Source organism: Pezoporus flaviventris, unplaced genomic scaffold (assembly GCF_033815535.1).
Source record: "Pezoporus flaviventris isolate CSIRO_AGI_PZ_B2104156 unplaced genomic scaffold, CSIRO_AGI_Pfla_v1 ptg000021l, whole genome shotgun sequence".
Lineage (NCBI taxonomy): Eukaryota > Metazoa > Chordata > Aves > Psittaciformes > Psittacidae > Pezoporus > Pezoporus flaviventris.
Window position 1 is genome coordinate 2368383 of NW_026892569.1, and position 18854 is coordinate 2387236.

Here is an 18854-nt window from a genome sequence, read left to right on the forward strand (position 1 = left end):
AGAGGATTTGTAATTTACACATTAGGATGTACACAGACCCCAGGTCTTCAATTTAGTTTAAATGGTATGAATAGCCGATCCAGGCACTAATTTTCAAAGTGGGGAACAATAATTTCTGCCACAGCCTGATTCTTTTTCAATTAAAGAGTGAAAATGCCCTTTCCAAAGTAATATCAAGCTTCTCCAGAGGAAAAAATGGAAGGTCACAATTAAATTAAACATAGGGGAGGGTGAGAATCCTTAGCTGACCTGATTTTTGCTCGTGCACTAAGAAATCCAGTGCAAAGAAACATATGCTGTGAAGATCTACTGCTTGTCTACAGCTGGTGAGGTTTTTTCCTTCTGTTTTACAGTTAGCAGCATCAAATATTAAAGCTCTCTTCTGAACCAGACACAGGACTTGCACCGAGCAGTAAGTGTTGGTGCAGCCTTAGGGCTCTTATGCTAAACCCCATCTGCAGGCCGAAGGCATGTCTGAGGATCTGACCTTCTCAAAGGAAGTGGGATGCAAGAAATATATATTTAATATTTTATATTCCTGAACAGTTTTCTCACTTGTCACAGCAGAGTTCATTTGTCACCTGTCATCAGAGTCACTTAGCCGTCTGCATGCGTTTTCTCCAGATTGGAGTGCTCTTAAAAACAGATTTCTCTCCCAAGTGTAAATCTCATGGGCTAGATTTATCCCTGTCAGAACTACACTGATTTGACTGACTTACACTGGAGATGACCCTGGCCCCCTGTGTCAAAATACCTCTTGGCAGGGATGTTAACTCTTATCCAAAGGTGACTTCTTTCATTTCTACTTTCCCCTGCTCCTGCAGTAACCTGTTTTTGCAGGATATGAGGAGATAGTTCATGAACTTGCTCTTTTGCATTCAACCTTTGCCACATTGTTGGCAATGCTTGTCCTCTGTGTCCAGGGTCCTGCTGGCTTTCTCCTGTTCAACACCCTGCAGTCCCACTTCAGATTATTCATTCCTTTTTATAATTACCAATAGGGTAATCTATGATCAAATATGTAAAATTAAAAAATGGCAAGGAAGAGCAGGCTTTCATGCACAGCTGAAAATGTAACAAGTATATCCATGCATATTTCAGCCTTTCCAAAATTCCTACTGTTTCAAGATCTTGGTCTGGTACTTCTTGCAGAATTACCTTGGATTATCCCTAGACACCACTGTTTTATCTTGCTCATTCCAGCTGCAAAGCCAGCAAATACTTCCTTCCAATGGGAATTCCAAGATTTATGAGTGATGTAAAGTATTTTTGAATGTGCATTTTGTAAGTGGGATTTTGTGTGTAGTATATGTTTACTTTTTTCTTTCAGTAACATTTAGAAATGAATGTTTACGGCTCACGGCATTCTCTGTACCAGATGTGGTTTGACTATTGAGAAAAGCTGTGCCTGTGGCCTCATTCCTTCACACTGTGGAAAGTACCAATGACACTGTTCCTCCTTCAACATAAACTACAGAAAATAGAAGTTTAACTTGTACCTTAAATCGTTGTGTTAGACAGGATCAACCTTCACTGCAGAAATAACTAACGAATTTCATTATTTCTATTTTTAAAAGGCAGTCATTTATTCCAAATAATGTAATTCAGGTTTTTGGGTTTTGGTTTTTTGTTGGTTTTTTTTTGACTTGCAAGCCTCTACCTGTTACTTTTTTTTTGTCACACCAAAGAATGGAGAAGCTTATGTAGATGCTATGGAGATTCAATAATTTGTTGGAATCTGTCATATTGTCTGCAATGAAAGAAGAGCAGATAAAGAAAATCACCTGGACTGCAAATATAGACTAGTTTTATCCTTCAGAAAATATTAAATTTTATCAGAATCCAGTGGCTTTGGGACCTGTAGATTCTTGTTACAGACCATATCTCAATCACATATATTGCTTTTCCAATACAACTTGCAATAGGTTGATTTAGGATAAACACTTGCAGGAACTGCAGAATAGCAATATATAACTAAAAGATAATCTTTGAATACTTGCATATTCTCTATTACTACTTTATCTGTGAAACACATACATTACAGAGGTTGTAAGGAGCATTACAGTCAGTGATATGGTCAGATAAAGAGTTTGTGTATAAGAAGAAGAGCCTCCTTTCATAATAACACTTTAAGCAACTAGCCTAATGGAATAAAACAGCTTTAACAAAGTATTCTGATACAACATAGCCTTGAATATGGTGGTTAAGTAGTCTGAAGGGTGTCTAAAATAATCTGAGACAGAAAGATGGGGTTTGGGTTTCTGATGCTGTTTGGTCTACTACAGCATTAAAAAGGTGAATGTTACTACCTAATAATCTCCAGTTTGTGCGTTTAACAAGAGGTCATGACTGCATTTAGTGTTGATATATATTAGTGGGCTCTGAGAACAGGGTGGGCTCAAACCTTTAGGGGATTAAGGAGAAAGTGAAAACCCTTCATTATGTAGACATATCCATTACTTCTGGTTTTAAGATTCTAGACTGTTCTTTTTGTCTTCAGGAATGCCTGGATATTTGCATAATCCTGTTCTTGTAGTATCTGAGTTCTAAATAGCAGTGCTATTATCAACCTGCCTTGTCCTGTCACTGTTGAATGGTGGTTGACGGTTCCTGCTTTCCCTTTAGCCTGTAATAGCCTGCATATGCACAGACTTCTGCAAAGAAATAAATACTGGAAAGCTTAACAGAGATACAGAAAGACGAGCTGAATGCAGTGAGGTCTTGCAGCACTTTTGTTCTTTGATTAAGTTGCATTGCTTATAGCTGGTTCCTTGAAAATATTGTGCTTAAAGTAGCCTTGAAGGAGACAGTGCCCTGATTCAGAATGGCTAGAGCAGTGTACAGACCCCTTACAGCAATGTGTATTGGTTATCAACAGGTTTTTCCTAATTTTGTGGGGAAACAGTGAGGGGAGGGAGGAAGAAAATATGACTGAGGTTCCTCCATGGAGAACATCCATTAAGCAAAGATCTTGATGCAGACTCCTCCCACGGGGAACTGCTTCCAAGAGTGCTGGAGCATAGGCACAGAGTGTCCATAGCTATTAAAACTGATAAATAAAAATTGTTTCTTTTTACTCTAAGCAGAATTTTGACAAAATATGGGCTTTATTTCCAAGTAATAGACTGAATTCTTGGTAAATCTACAGTAACTCATCCTATTCAACGTATACACAGGGAAAGGTCGGTGCTGCTGCTGTAGTTATATTGGGTTCTTTAACTGTAGTTAAAAGACCAAAGGGGAATTTTGAGCTGTAAGCCTATTTAGTGATGTAAGAAGCGATGACAGTATTATTTCCCTCCTTCAAGCAAGATTGATCTGCAGGGAGTATTACTGCTGGAGGTTGCATTTTTTTCTCACCGGCTCAGGGGGAGATGCAGGTAGTGAGGCATTGCCCGGATCATCAGGAAGGCTGTGCGGAGCCTGGAAAGGACCCTGGTTTTATCTGATTCTCCACATATCTACAAGTTGAGATGTGATTTTGCATTATATATAAGGAAGCCCGTTCAAAACACAGAGGTAGATTTAATGCATTGCTTAGCATTTGTAGGTTATAAAATGATGTGACTAGAGGCAAGCCTATGACTTTACCTGAGTTGTCCCTATAGAGGATAAGGAAACTTAGTAAATGAAGTGAAACTTTCTGGGATGCAACTTTGACCTGCTTCTGCCACTGGAAAGCTGAGCTCTTCCTCCTGTTTGCCCTTCAGTTATCATTTGGCCATCTCCGAGTGCTGCTGAGCTGTAGGTTGAGAATCATATACCCCTTTTTGAAAGACAAAAGTTGCAGTGTTCACTCTTGCAATATAAGCTGCTAGACAGCCTGATCAGTATGCCAGCCCTCATGTGCAGTGAAGAATTAACAATCAGTTTAAAGACCCAGCGAGCTTTACTCAAGGTGGTAGTTACAACATCTAGCACACCTTTTAATCAAATACAATTGCTACAGAGGGATTTCTGGGCACACAGACAGTACCACAATACAACCAATCCAACAGCCTATGTGCCACTTAGACTAAAATTCATGCATGCTCAGACTTTGCAAATTCAGACTATCTGATCTAAGTGTATTGATTTTTCCATTTTCTGTTTCAAAGCATATACTATGAGTGAAAAGGGTTATGACATTTTGAGGCACGCTGTATTGCTTTGTGATGTTTCTGTAATTTGTGTGTAGTCAAAGGTAAATAACATGATGAAGTAATCAGATGAATAGTAGGCTTTCATGCTGGCTGAGCATCTCATGGACAGTCACTCTAACAGGGCTTTGCTAATGCCCAGACTGTCATGATCTAGTGAAGACTAAAAGGACTTGATTGCTTTTGTTATTTCCCCTGAAATAGTTAAATGCTAATGATGAACTATTATTTTATGTTTTGGAATAGGAAAACTCTGTCCAGGAGGGACTATTGTCTCTTTAATCTACTTCAGCAAAACTGTGTCTTCTGTCTATCTGACAGAAAGCATGTGAGAAGGCTTGGAAGCTGCAGATTTTGTTCCAAGTGCTCCAGCACTATTGCTGTCATTCGCACTGCTGCATGTTGTCACTGGCTGAGAGGAGGCAGGATGTGTGTGTCTAGGAAAATGCTATTGAGAAAAGCACCAAGCAAAGGGATGGCCCCTGAACACCCCTTTGAAAAATGTGAGAATATGGTTGCAGCCCAAAAATGCCAAGGAAAAATCCTTTCTTGGTCTGTAGCACTAGGGAGGAACTTTTAAATACGTGGTCTAACGCCTCCACTGTGTGCCCTCCTGTGTGGTTCACGACAAAATGACTAAGCTTATTCATGAACTTAAATTGTCATTGTTACTCAGAATTCATGATAATTAATGGGGGCCTGAGGTGTGAGAGAACCACAATCAAGATTGTCTATCATCAGCCATGGTAGAACAATTTGAGAATCTAATTTAAGATCCATAGGCAACTAGATGTTTTCAATTAATACTGAATTTTCTGAGTTTATGCCCTGCATAGTTATGAATTAGTTTCCACATGATTCTTTTTCGTGGTGGAGTACTTTTTTTCTAGTTTAATTGCACTTCTTGTTTCTTCTATGTATCTGTTAACGCCTCTGTTATAGACATGTATGAGCACTAAAAGAATTAGTAACATGCATGGACAGACTGTTTTACTGTTGCTAGTTGTGGGGATTTCCCTCAAGACTAGGCATTTTCACACAGTTACTTTTACTTAAAACTGATGAAATAATTAAAACAAATCCCCTGTGTGCCTTGGGATTGAGTTCTGGTTGAAGCCACATGTAAGCAGTTCTCTATAACAGGTTTTTTGTTTGTCCTTTTCTAAGGCATGAAATTCAATTTAGATGCTCTTTGTTAATGAAAACCGATTTGTGCAGAGCACCTCATTAATATGCATATAAATGCATCTTGGCACCACAGAACAGGCAGAACTCCAGTTTTACTGATCAAAAATACTCTTTAAACCTGGATGCTTCTTTCTCTCATGAGTTTTGAATGTGACTGTGATCTTAGTATCTTTGGCTCAAAAGTGATAGCTGCTGTGTCTGTGCCTGGTCAGACCTTGTCATGCTTTGGGAGGTGACTGTTGATGGCAGGGCTCAGGGCAGCTGCTTCACAGGTGTCTGTTCCAATGTGCATGCAGGAGGAGCAAAACCTGTGACATCTGGGAAGCTTGTGCATGAGCATCTTCATTTTGGTTTGAAAACTGTAAAACCTGAAGGAATACCTTCCATGTCCCCAACTCTTCAAGCTGACTCTTGCATACTTCACAAAGACGAGTTCCTCATGCAGTTGTCTTTGACCTTCCCTTTATGTGCAGCTGAAGCATTACAGGTGACTTTCTGCTGGATGTTAATACTGAACTTGATGGGGGAAGCATCATGTGGATGGCAGGCTGTGTCTTGGGAGCAAAGCTCAGATCTGTGTAAGGACCCTTGTGCCTGTGATGGGGTTTGGTTACCTAAGCTGGGCTGTGACAGCAGCACTTTTTTAAGCAGACTGAAGATCCAGATCAACAGCTCCAGCTCTTGGAAAACACATTAGTTTTTCAACATGTACTGCTTGCTGGGCAGCAACAGACATACAGGATTTATAAGGAGCTTTCAACTTTATTTATGACAAAACAAACCTTTACCAGGAAGTACGAGTAATACAGGGCTGCCATCCTATGCAGGCTGCTAATGCATTTAATGTGCTCTTGCTCTGCTCTCTCACTGATGCTGTCTCTCATTTTCAGCTTGTAGCTTTAATAATCTATGCCACTTCCTTCTGTACAATGTTCCTCCTGCAGCTTTCATTTGACAGCTCTGTTTTTAATAGAGGATAAGCATGAAATGCCACCTGAATCTGAAGACATATTTCTAATCTCATACCACATTTATTTTGCTACTTAGAGAGCTCACTATCTTGAACAGAGGAAAAAGCATTTTTCACATATTAAGTTCACATGTACAGTAGGTTTCTAGAGTTGTCATTAATTCAAACTCATACTCAGTTAGGTACCTTGTAGTAAAAGACAAATACACATAAACCCCATTACTTGAATAGTAGTCTTGGTTCAATTATTTATCATGGTGATTGCAATAAATATGCAAGGTAGCTCAGCTCAGGGAACAGTCCCATTTTTGTTAGGCATTGAATAAAAGTGCTATAATATCAACATGCTTACCTGGATTTTAAGATATAGCCTGAAGTATTGGTTGAAACGAAGTAAATTAGGTGGCAACAGAATAAGAAAGAAAATGTTAACTGTGAAATAATTGTTTCAAGGTAATTTGTTCCACTCATCTCATAAGGTCATTATAACATTTTCCATGTAGTGTGTTTTTGTTGGTTTGTTTTGGTTTTTTTTCTATTGTAAGACAAGATAAAACTCAGTTTCACAGTGATGCTGTGAAATTGAAACATTTTCCTGTATGCTTGTGTTTGCCAATGTAAATGACAACCTTCGATTTGTCTTTTTTATGTGGGAAAGGATGCAAATGCCTGTCATTGCTAAAGAAAAAGTAGTCTGCTTCTTGAATATGGGACGTGGTTGCTCTTAAGAACTGGAGGATTAAGACAGGATGGGAGCTATGGGTTTGACTGCTGCTGTGGACAAACAGCACCCAACTTCATGTGACAAGTTCCCCATAGTAACTCTGGGATATGTCTTGGTGGGGGTATGAAACGTAAGTAAAGAAATTGTTTAATATTTAGCCTGTTTTGATTATTGTATATTGGCATTAGACTTCAAGCTATTAGTGAGCTAAGTGCTCATCAGAGGGAATGTTTCACCAGCACAGTGTTAACTGAAAATACTTAATGCCATTGACAAAGTCTATTTTCTGGCAAACAGGTCCTCTAGCGGCTAAGTGACATCAACTGCATTGTATTGAGATGTGCACTGCCTGAGGCAGGCCAGAAATAACATGTAATTTATTTCAGGTTTGCATGTCTGACAGCAGACCTCTGGCTGTGCTGCACCAGAAGAGGGGGAGTTGCAAAAAGGTCTCTGCAGACCTACCTTGCTCTATGCAGGAAGGTGCAAACCGGTGTTGAGGTTCCTAGTAAACTCAACCTCATAAGGAAAACTGTCCATTCAGAAAGGACTCTTCTCTGTCTTCCTTATTAGTAAGGCTTTTGCTTTCTTTCCTTTCTTTCAATTTCAGCTTTCTCCAAACCCTTTGCCTTGCAAAGACTTAAACTAGTTTTCAGGAGCTAGCTTTGGTCTTCCTCATGGTTATGAAATAATGATAGATAAAAGCAAACATAGAAAGCCATAGGAAGGAAGTGACATTAATGATTGTGCAAAGAAGTACTGTCCAGAAGAGCTGTTTATATACCCCAAGAGGTGGTGCACCAAGCCAGTGTGATTCCCTATCGGCTGGGAGAGAGCAGTGATGGCAAACCAAAGTGCTTCCAGAAATCTGAATTGAGGATAACATTTTCCACAAAAATATAAAACCACTGAGTAATGTGATGTGCTGAACAATCACCAGAGCCTTCTTTCTCCCAAAGATATTCCTGGTTTTCCCCACCTCCTGTCTCTCCTCCCCCTTTTAATTTTTAATATCTCTTTTGTGCCTTTGAGGGTATTACTTTTCTTTGGGTCTTTTTCCAGCACCATTTCTGGTCTACCCTGGTACCTTGGGGACTGTAGATTCTGTAGACCTTTTCTTGTGGCCATCTATTCTGTCTTCTTTCTAAAGTTTCTAGTTTCTAAAAAATAAGCAATTTAATCTCCAGATCTTGAAATAATTCTCTATGCAGGAAGAGTGGCTTGTAAAGATGTTTCAGAAAAAGTGGGAAAATAATGAATCAAAACTTTTCTTTCCATTTGATCACCTCTTGGGAAGCAAGCTTTTAGAGAAATTTGAGGTAAAACATTATTAAATGAGATACTAGCGATATACCATTTGATCAGCTTTACTAAAAGAGAGTCTGTGAACTGCTCTGACCTCTAATATCTCCTTTGTATAACCCCTGTGACATGAGATTTGCTATGAGAAATGGAACAAGATTAATAAGTAATACATTTGCTGGTGTCTGAAATAGCGACACAAGGCTGGCTTTAGACACATGTTTTATTAATGAGGTTTGAAAACAATTGCTTTCTCCCAGCAACAGACAGCTCAGACCTTTCCACTGAAAGGAAAGGATTGGAGGCAATATTTAGGGTTTTTTGGCTGTTGCTGCTGTTCCCCTACCCTGGGGCATTAGCAGAATACAGTCACCACATGTAACACTGTGAAAAAGATTGTGGAATTAAATGGAGAGCAAGCTTAAAATAATTTTTCCCACACAACATCCTTGTCTCTAAATTGGAGAGACATCAATTTGATAGGTGGACCACCCGGTGGATAAAGAACTGGCTGGATGGCCGCACACAAAGAGTTGTGGTCAATGGCTCAATGTCCAGCTGGAGACCAGCAATGACCCTCAGGGATCTGTGTTAGGACTGATCTTGTTCAACATCTTTGTCGCTGACATGGACAGTGGGATTGAGTGCACCCTCAGCAAGTTTGCCGATGACACCAAAGTGTGGTTCAGTTGATACCCTGGAGGGAAGGAATGCCATCCGGAGGGACCTTGACACGCTTGTGAGGTGGGCTGATGCCAACCTCATGAAGTTTAACCATGACAAGCGCAAAGTCCTACACCTGGGTCAGAGCAATCCCAGGCACAGCTACAGGTTGGGCAGAGAAGAGATTCAGAGCAGCCCTGAGGAGAAGGACTTGGGGGTGTTGGTTGATGAGAAAATGACCATGAGCTGGCTCCAGTGTGTGCTTGCAGCCCAGAAAGCCAACCGTATCCTGGGCTGCATCAAAAGGAGCGTGACCAGCAGGTTGAAGGAGGTGATCCTGCCCCTCTACTCTGCTCTTGTGAGACCTCACTTGGAGTATTGTGTGCAGTTCTGGTGTCCTCAACATAAAAAGGACATGGAACTGTTGGAACAAGTCCAGAGGAGGCCACGAGGATGATCAGGGGACTGGAGCACCTCCCGTATGAAGACAGGCTGAGGAAGTTGGGGCTGTTCAGCCTGGAGAAGAGAAGGCTGCGTGAAGACCTCATAGCAGCCTTCCAGTATCTGAAGGGGGCCTATAGGGATGCTAGGGAGGGACTCTTCATTAGAGACTGTAGTGATAGGACGAGGGGTAACGGGTTAAAACTTAAACAGGGGAAGTTTAGGTTGGATATGAGGAAGTTCTTTACTGTGAGGGTGGTGAGGCACTGGAATGGGTTGCCCAGGGAAGTTGTGAATGCTCCATCCCTGGCAGTGTTCAAGACCAGGTTGAATGAGTCCTTGGGTGACATGATTTAGTGTGAGGTGTCCCTACCCATGGCAGGGGGGTTGGAACAAGACGATCTTGAGGTCCTTTCCAATCCTCAATCTTTTATGATTCTAAATTTTAAGTAGCTTAAGACAGCATGCATGCTATATGTCAATGAGCTGAAATGTGCAACATTTAAAGTACAGGTCACCGTTTTGCACACTGTACAAGGAAAAAAGTGTTGTTACTCTGTTAATGTTGCAAAATATCAGTGTGGCAATTGGGACTACAATGTTTTTAGGACTCAGATGCTATAGACAATAGAAAGCCTGGGTTTTGGCAACATTTCTTCTGCTCCTATTGTAACTACTTGCAATGCAGCAAAGAAAGCACTGTCTTAAAAACACCAGGAAACACCTTTATTAAGTTATAATTGTACTTATCTTTCTTGACCTTTAATTTTCTGAAAGTTATTCTTGTTCCTGAGAGCTAGCAGCCGTCATATGTCTGGTTTTGTTATTAATATTTACCAGGAAAGGCTTTTTAATAATAAGCACTGCTGAAGCAAGCTAAATCTTTTGAAAAAAAGCACCGATGATACTTTAATTACCCAATAAATTGCACTTCATGTGCAGAATTAATTGGAAAATAATGTTCTAATAAATATGAGCTTCCCAACTTACATGCAGATTGAAGCTTTGCTGTCCTGCTCAGAATTGTTCCAAATGAATTTGTGGTCAAACACTGGTATGTTCCAATATCCTGTTTTTTATGTGGGTTATTGATTGCTAAGCTGCCTCCAACCAACCTGTAGTGATAACTCATGGTAAGATCAATATCTGTGCCATTTTGCTTCCACCTTTGAGGGGAAAAAAAATCAAATTACGCTTACAATTTACAGAGCCTATTCATATTTATCTTATATAGTGTGCTGTAGCATAACTGTAATGATAAAAATGTAGTTAAATATCACAAAATTACATCATTTTTTACACAAGACTGCTTCTTATATCAATCTTAATAATACCAATAGTTCTGTTCTTTGAAAAATCTTTACTGCCTTTATGCTAATCACCAGTGCTCACACAAATGTCTACAAAAAGTAATTATAACTTATTCATACAAACTAAGTTGTCCATCTGTTTGAAAGCATTGTATATGCCTCAACTACAGCTACCTTATTTTTTATAATATAAATGGTACCTGAATGTACTTTATGGTGCTTGCAATGATGCCATAAATTTGGTTACAAAAATGATTTGGAGTTACAGATCATGAAGGATTACACTTCAGAGGACAGACAAGAGAAGTTTTTGTGCAGCAAGCTTGAAACTCATAATTTAATGAGTGCTACGAGTTTAAAACGTGATTTGTTCCTGTTAGTACAGTAAGTAGGAGATGAATTGTCTGCAACATTACAAATCTATTTACAAATGTCAAAATTAAGCTTATATTTCAAAGAAAAAAAAATTATGCTTTAAGAAGGGAAATTTTGTGGCTTTACTGTCACTGAATTTTCATTTTCCATAGAAAGTCTGATGGAACAATAAAGTACCTCACTGATGTCTGCAAGTTTTTGTTTGTTAATACCACACTAATACCACACTTAAGGTTGCCGGCATCCTAAAACTATATAACCACATATTTTCTTTTCCTAATTTTATACCACAACCAGTTCTTCTGCCTGTATCACTTCTGTTGGCTTATGTAGGCATGGTGTACCCCTTTGTAGGATGCAAAGACCACACAGGAACTGCTAATGGCTCACTTTGAGTTTGCAGAATGCTTTAGGGCAGTCCTTGAAACAAGGGCAATAGTCTCCTTGTTAATTACCTGAAATCACAGCATAAAAAAAAAATCTATTTGTTATTTGCAGAGATGAACTTACTGATAGTGATGGTAGTTTTCACAGTTAACAAATTGAAGCAAACTTCCATCATAACTTTATTCCTGGAAGATGTGACCTGGAGGCACAGCACAATTCCTTACTTTGGTTGCCCACAGACCTTTCTCTACAAGATCAGACTGCACAGGCAGTTGTTCTTCTGGAGAAAGGTTTTAATCTGTGCTGTGAAATACATTTGTGTTCCAAAGCAAATCTTGACTAGTATGTACAGAAGAAACAAAGATACTGACTTTTCATTTGTTGTTTTTAAAGAGAAGTAATGACTGATTAAAATATAAAATCAATTTAATCTTGTGAACAAATTCTGGCACTGTTAAATTTATCTGGGTCTGCCTATCACAGCCTTCTTTATTAATGCATTAAAAAATTAGATGCAACACTGGAACATCAGTAATTGCAGCTGATTTTTGACCTTTACCTTTGCTCTCTTCCTTTTTTTGTTTTCGCTTTAGTTGATCTAGGTTTATGCTGCTGCTCTAGGGTTTTTTGGCTTTCTTCCTTTTCAAACACGAGCAAAATCTTAGCTGGTGCTCATCCATGAGCTTGTTCTATGAAGCAGTTATCTGTATCAGTGTTAGGATTTTGCCTTATTTTGTGATTTGCATAGGGTACATGCTGTCTAAACCTTTCAGTTTTCTAATATAGGATATTCTGGTATTTAGTTTGCCAGTTCTCTTTAATTTCTGAATCAATCACTGAAATAACTGCTGTCATCATTACATGGTTCCCAATTAAGGTCTATAATTGTTTTTCAAAACAAATGCAAAGATGTTGGCTTAGTTGCTGCAAATGAATTCTTCACAGTATCCCCATAATCATTCTAATCACCGTGGTACAGTGATTATTAAACTTTGCATATAGATCAGAGGTTCATCTCCTGGTGTGGGCTTTTTCCTAATTAATATGTTTACATCACTGAAGGAAGCGAATTAACAAATTCATGTGATAGACAACGATTTAACCGCTTTGTGTTCTGCAGTACACTAATACACAGAAATCTTTGTTAAAAAAACTTAACTTAGGCCTGTTTTTTTTTTTTTTTGTGAACTTCATGCAGAGATTGGCAAATGCTTTTCCTCCATTACAGGAAATGCTGCCTGGACCAATTGTTTCAGAATGCGAACTTTTTAAAATATGCTATATTCTGGTTCTGAATTCATTAGTTCCTTAGGAATGTAATACAGAGATGTCCAAACTTAAAAGAAAACTGTGGTTTATGAATTCATTAACCAAATTTTCATATACTATTATCTTCAGAATCTAACATTTTGTAAAACACCAGTTATAAGATATTCTCAGTAACTTCTTCATTAAGTTAAAGACTTTCAGAACATATATATGTGGGACCTCCCCTGCTTCCCACCATGATTTGAAGTTCTCAAGCAAGAGGTAGCCTACGCTCTCTTGTTCTCTTTCCTTAAGTTGATATCAGTTTCTGCTATCATTGGAATATACCAAAATACCAGCATCTTTCCAATCCATTTGGTTATGTTAAATCTTTTATGCTGCACTTACTGGGAACTTCCTTCTAAAGTACACTGCAGTCACATCACTGACATAAATAAATGTGTAATATATGCTTATTTCCCCTTATTTATACTACTTAATCAATACTTGTGATTTACTATTCAAATAGTCTCCACTTCCAAGCAAATAAAAACAGGGACAAGTAGAATTTATTAATGGACATGAATATGTGACTAACGTAAATTTATAATGCAACCACTAATTATGCAATCTGTCTATAGGGAATTGTCGAAAAAATATAATATAATGAATTTTTATCATATTTTCACACTGAAAAAAATATTTAACTAACGATGTTAGAACACAGAAGCACATCAAACTTATAAAAATACTGAAATATTAGAGATTTTTTTCAGAATACAGGGTATTCTTAGGGTCTGTTTGAGAAATGTCACTATGCTTCATTATATACAAGTTGGTAGTTAAGATACAAACCCACAGGTTTCTCTGGTGTTCAGACTTCCTTTTCCTCTCTGAGTAGAACTTCTGTGCAATGTATGATCATGACAACATGATCTTGACACCTCTCCTTATACCCTGCCCCATGTTCAAGTAAATCCAGAAGAGCTGAGAAGGCAGAATCCTCAGCCTGGAGCCACCCCTTTAAAGAAAAAATACAGGCATGAGGCATTTGACTTGGAATCCAACACTTAACACAGGCTGAAAACAAGCTTCAGAGCAAGTTATTTTCAGGGAGATAAAACTGCTGCTTGGTCACCTATGATCTCTGATATTTTGGTAAGGAAAGGATGTAAACAAGATAAATATATTTTGGGGGTTACTGGAAATCATTCTATGATTTTATGCAATGATTGCAAATGACAAAATAGGTTTATAATCATTTCAGACTTTGTCGTCCTGTACCTCTCACTTTTATTTGTCTGTTGCAGTTATTTTCTGAGGTAGTTTGATATGGAATGAATTTGAATTTATTTATCTTATTTTACTGCATAATTCTAAGTTATGCTGAAATATTAAAATACTGTTATAGTGCAAAATGCTCATGCTGTCCTCAGATTTCTTATTTATTTGTTCAATTGACTGCTTCTGTAAAGATTGAGGGGGGGAAAAACTCCTCAATTTCAAACATGTCTGAAAATGCTGGGTTGTGTGATTATTTTGGATACTAAACGTAAGTTCAGGAAAAGTTGGAACTAAGCACCTGAGACCAAACAGGAAATGTCAAAATAGTGTAGAAAAGATTTGCTTGGCTCTAGGTGAATTCTTTTGTTTGTTTTCCAGTGTGGTGGAAGGTTAGCTGTACTTAGTGACTTAATGAAAGAAAACTATGGAACTGCGATATGTTTGTGGATAGGCTGTAAGCAGAAAGACAACTAAAATTCATTACTTTAGTTAGTTGATGGTAATCCCTCAATCAAGTATGACAGAAAAGCTTACATAGAAAAAATCGCAAATCTAATTTGAAACGTTATGTTTATTTACCACCATCACCACACAGAGAAACTGGTGAAATAATGTACCTGATACTATAAAAAATTTTGACTTTGTAGGAAAAGACATAATAGATAAAATGGTGCTCATCAGGACATTTAGATAATTTTCCCAACACATGCTCTGATTTTATAGATACAAGTCCATATTTTTGTTTCTATTATTAACTGATCTATGTGCTCCACTTCCAACAGTGTCCAACAGGAAATCACTGTCCCTCGTTTCTTATTACTTAGTCCTTATGTCTACTTCAGTTCTATACAGATCTTGCATTGTGATTGTTGTACACCCAGGATTTTGAAATGAAGTTGCAAAAAGCTACCGCTATTTGAGTCTCTAAGACTAATACAGTATAGAATAAAATTTTCAGAAAATCCTAAGCGTTTTTTTCTTTAAAGAAAAGTATTAATCAGCTTATTTATGTAAGAAATGCTAAATAACAAATTAGTTTGTGTATAATTTTATTCCTGTTGTAGTGGTTCTGTATTTCTGGAGGGAAGAGAAACCTTTCAGTAGTCTTTGCTGTTCTTTTCCATCACTCAACAAAGCATATGATTCATATTTCATATTGTTCTTCGCTTATATAAAATAGTTGGAACTTTAAATGTACGGGTTCAATCCTTATCTGACAAAACTGGCATTAGCTCTAGTGAAATCAAAGCGCTGAAGATTCCTTTTGCTTTTCAAGTCATGGTGAAAAGGTCCCAGGTTGTAATAGCAGTGATAGTCTGATAACTTCTAATTTGACTTAAACGGTTCAGGAGCTATCCCCAGCTGCTGATCTCAGATTACCAGAGTAATTGAAGCTTTGCACAATGTCCTTATAGTGCAAAGGAAATAATGAATCTAATTAATGGATAGGTAGGCAAAAAGTAAAAAAGAAAGTATGAATATCAGCTATATGATGAGAGGAGACTTCAAAGGTCTACTGCCTGATGAAACCTTGTTGTCTCTATTATCCATGTGTGTGAGGAGTCCATGGGTGCAATACAAGAGCTAATAATTTTGACAGGTCTGAGGATGCTGCCTGTATATGTGCATATGGAGTAGGTGGATAAGTGAACTGGAAAAGACTTGAAATTCATGACATGAAACAGTAGATGTTCATGTTGAAAACAGGATGAACAAATAAGATAACAAATGGGTGAAGATTTCTAATCCTAGAAAGAAAAGTTACACTGTGAAAGGGAGATAAAGCATTCCTTTACTAGCACAAGAGTTGGAAACAATACATGAAGTGTAAAAGCCAAGTTGCTAACTAGTAGTGGTACTTTACAGAGGAAACTGTTGTGTGAGAAATTAAAAGCTATTGAATAAGTACTAAGTATTTGGTAAAACCACTTTCATTACTTGCATCAATGATTCTATTATTGCTGTTGCTGTTATTATTATTATTACTATTATTATTTTCCTAGGTAATTATTTACCCCATTCTTTTCTAAAGAAAGCACACTGTCATTTTTTCCCAGATTTCCAGCTTTTCCTCTTATTAGACTTAGGTTTCCACATCCTTGATGCAGCAACCTGTTTTGAATTAGTCAACAGTGATTGAATAAACACACGGTCCTATGTACCAAGGTTTCAAGTGCATCCAAAGAGTATCTTAAACTAGATATCAGAGTTTTGCCTTGCTGTTTCTCTAAATAAACACTATAAATATATATCTGAAATGTTAGAAATAGAAATGGGCAAGGATGTTGCTCTTTCCTTTTCTTTCCAAGCATTTATTAATGTATGGAAAGTTTTATCAAATGCAGATGCACAGCATTTCATTTTTTACAGTTTTTCACAGCTGTTTTGTGGAATCAGAAGTAATTTCGTATGTTTTAAAATAATCTGAGGACAATTTTCAATGATGTACTTCCTTCTCCTGTGTTAACTCTCTTAACAGTAGACTAGCAAAAATATTTTTCTTTCATTCCTCAAATTTACTATGCCTATTTGTACTCTAGCTGTAAGTGCTCAACACATGTTGAGGTACGCATGATGGTGTTCTACTGATTAAAACACAGATTTACAGTGAGACACTGCTCTTCCAAATTTGACTTCACCTGTAGTATGGGAGTGGGTATCCTTTAGCTGTACAGTACAGTAGGATTTCTGTATTTGCTGAGGCCACAGAGTAAGTGATATCATATGGCTCTTGGATAAAAATAAGACCATGAAGGGTTTCTTCCTCTGTGAAAGAAAAACAATAATTTAAGTTTAGACAACTTTAACATGTCCTTACACATAAAAGTGTCCTTTGCTTTTGGTCAAAAGTTAAGGTCTGCTGTTATATTCAGCAGAGAATGCACATCCAGACTTTTGGCTATTAAGGAGGAAATATTTCAAGCCTGATTGATAATAAAATTGCATATCCTAGGTGGTGTTGATTTATTGTGCATGTGCCAGTGAAGACTAACTTCTTTGCATATTTCCTATGGAAGCTATAAGACAGTCTATTAAATCTCCCCCATCTACCTCATATCTGTGCTCTAGATGGCGACTCAAAACAGGAAAGGATAAAGTTGTGGCTTTCTGTGTTTGGCACTCCTACCTCCCTGCTCGCCTGGTGGATGTGTCTGCCTCATATCACCCTTCAGAAGACAGGGAGCTCATTGACTGCAGCCAAACTCCAGCAACACAGTTTTTGCTACAGTCCATGGCAGTGCATACCATGGGAGATGGAGAGGAGGGACCCCAGCAGACCAGCAAACGGCTTCTGGATTGCAAGGTACATTATGGTTTCAGGGTTTGGTTTGGGTTTTGGGGGTTTTCTTGTTTGGTTGGTTGTTTTCTCTTGTTTGGTCACTTTTAAAACAAAAGTAACATCAAACAAAGGTTGATTACATATAATATTCAGAAGTATCCTCCCATTGACCCACAGAGTCTAATTGTAGCATGTAAACACAGAGGAACAAGAGACGTGGACTGGGGTGATACACATTTGCTTCCTCAAAATCTCAGAGGCTCCTGCAAGAAAAACTTTTATGGAGATTAAGTGACTTTTTTCACAGCTATAACTGAATCTAGTGACAGGGCAAATAAATGATGCCAGATCCCTGAATAAAGCTTTTCTCCACTTCTTGGATATCTTACATCAGTCCAAGAAATTCAGAGTTTGCAGTAAAGTTGCATAGCTGGGAAGAAGAAATATTAACCCAAAAACCTAATTGCTCTACAATTGTATTCTGGAAGCAACATAAATGTTGGCAGTGATTTTATCCACCTATTTTGTCTGCTTGTTGGTAATGAGAGAGGGAAGGTGGTACCATCTAATTCCCAAAGGCCACTGCTTCACCACTTTGTGTTATCACTTCTGTCCCCAGGTTCCCAAATGTAGTTCTCCAAGTGCTCTATAGCTCTGTAACTCTAGAAAATTTTCTCAGCTGCTACAAATAGGTCTTGCTCTACTGACACCAGCAGAGTCTCCTGCATCCCCAAAGATGATAAGCTGTCCTGATGCATTAACTCAGTGTGAACCCCCAGGCAGTTCCCCAAGCTTTACCCCAGCCAGGTCAGCACTAGCTACTGGCACCCTGTCAACCCAAACACCTGCAGGGCTATAAGCAACTGCAGACTGCATGTCAAAAATCAGATCTGTATCTGCTACCAGCTGTATGCATATTCATCTCCCTTTGTACTTTTCCACCACTCCAGTCTATGATGTCCTCTACACTTTAAGAAAGCCAGATCAGCGCTGTTGTCAGCTTGCATCATTTTGTGGCGCTTGCTGTTATTCTAAGAGCCCTAATCCTGGAATTGTATGAAAATTTTGTTCTGAAGTAATAATAATGTAATATTTAATTATATCTTTTTATTTATTTTGTTTAATTATTTTTTATTTATTTTATGTCTGAAATAGTTTTCACTAAACCAGAAAAGTTGACAACCCCATCTTTCTAGGAGAAAAATTGCTTTTTACTGGTGAATATAGTCTTTCTTGCTTCAGTGGAGATAAAGCAAAGAACATTCGGCAAAACTAGAGAGTGATGAACAAAGGAAAATGCTTTATATTTCAGTTTTTTGACCAGAAGCTTTTTAAGGATGGCATCTGATAATGATAATGTTTTTCACATATCTGAATCAAGGTGTCCATTCCTGTGTGTTTTTAGCCCAATTTGCACTGTATATCCTTTGAAAACTCAGAACGTCAGCCCAGCTGTGAGTGTGTTTTCATGAGCAGTAACTGTGAGAAATAGCCTTCAAGAGAACTGGAATAAAATTCAAAGTAGCACTCAAAAAAGATTGAT

At 38.1% G+C, this 18854-nt stretch overlaps 1 long non-coding RNA gene and 1 pseudogene across 1 annotated transcript in view; one reads left to right on the forward strand and one right to left on the reverse strand.

Annotated features, from left to right (window-relative positions):
- The window catches only part of LOC133270497 (contactin-6-like), a 147270-nt pseudogene that overhangs the window by 76123 nt on the left and 52293 nt on the right, over window positions 1–18854 (reverse strand).
- The window catches only part of LOC133270499 (uncharacterized), a 35295-nt gene that overhangs the window by 12848 nt on the left and 3593 nt on the right, over window positions 1–18854 (forward strand). Inside the window, exon 2 of the long non-coding RNA XR_009743800.1 lies at window positions 17101–17335. This is a non-coding gene — a long non-coding RNA (uncharacterized LOC133270499). The remainder of the gene's footprint in view (window positions 1–17100; window positions 17336–18854) is intronic.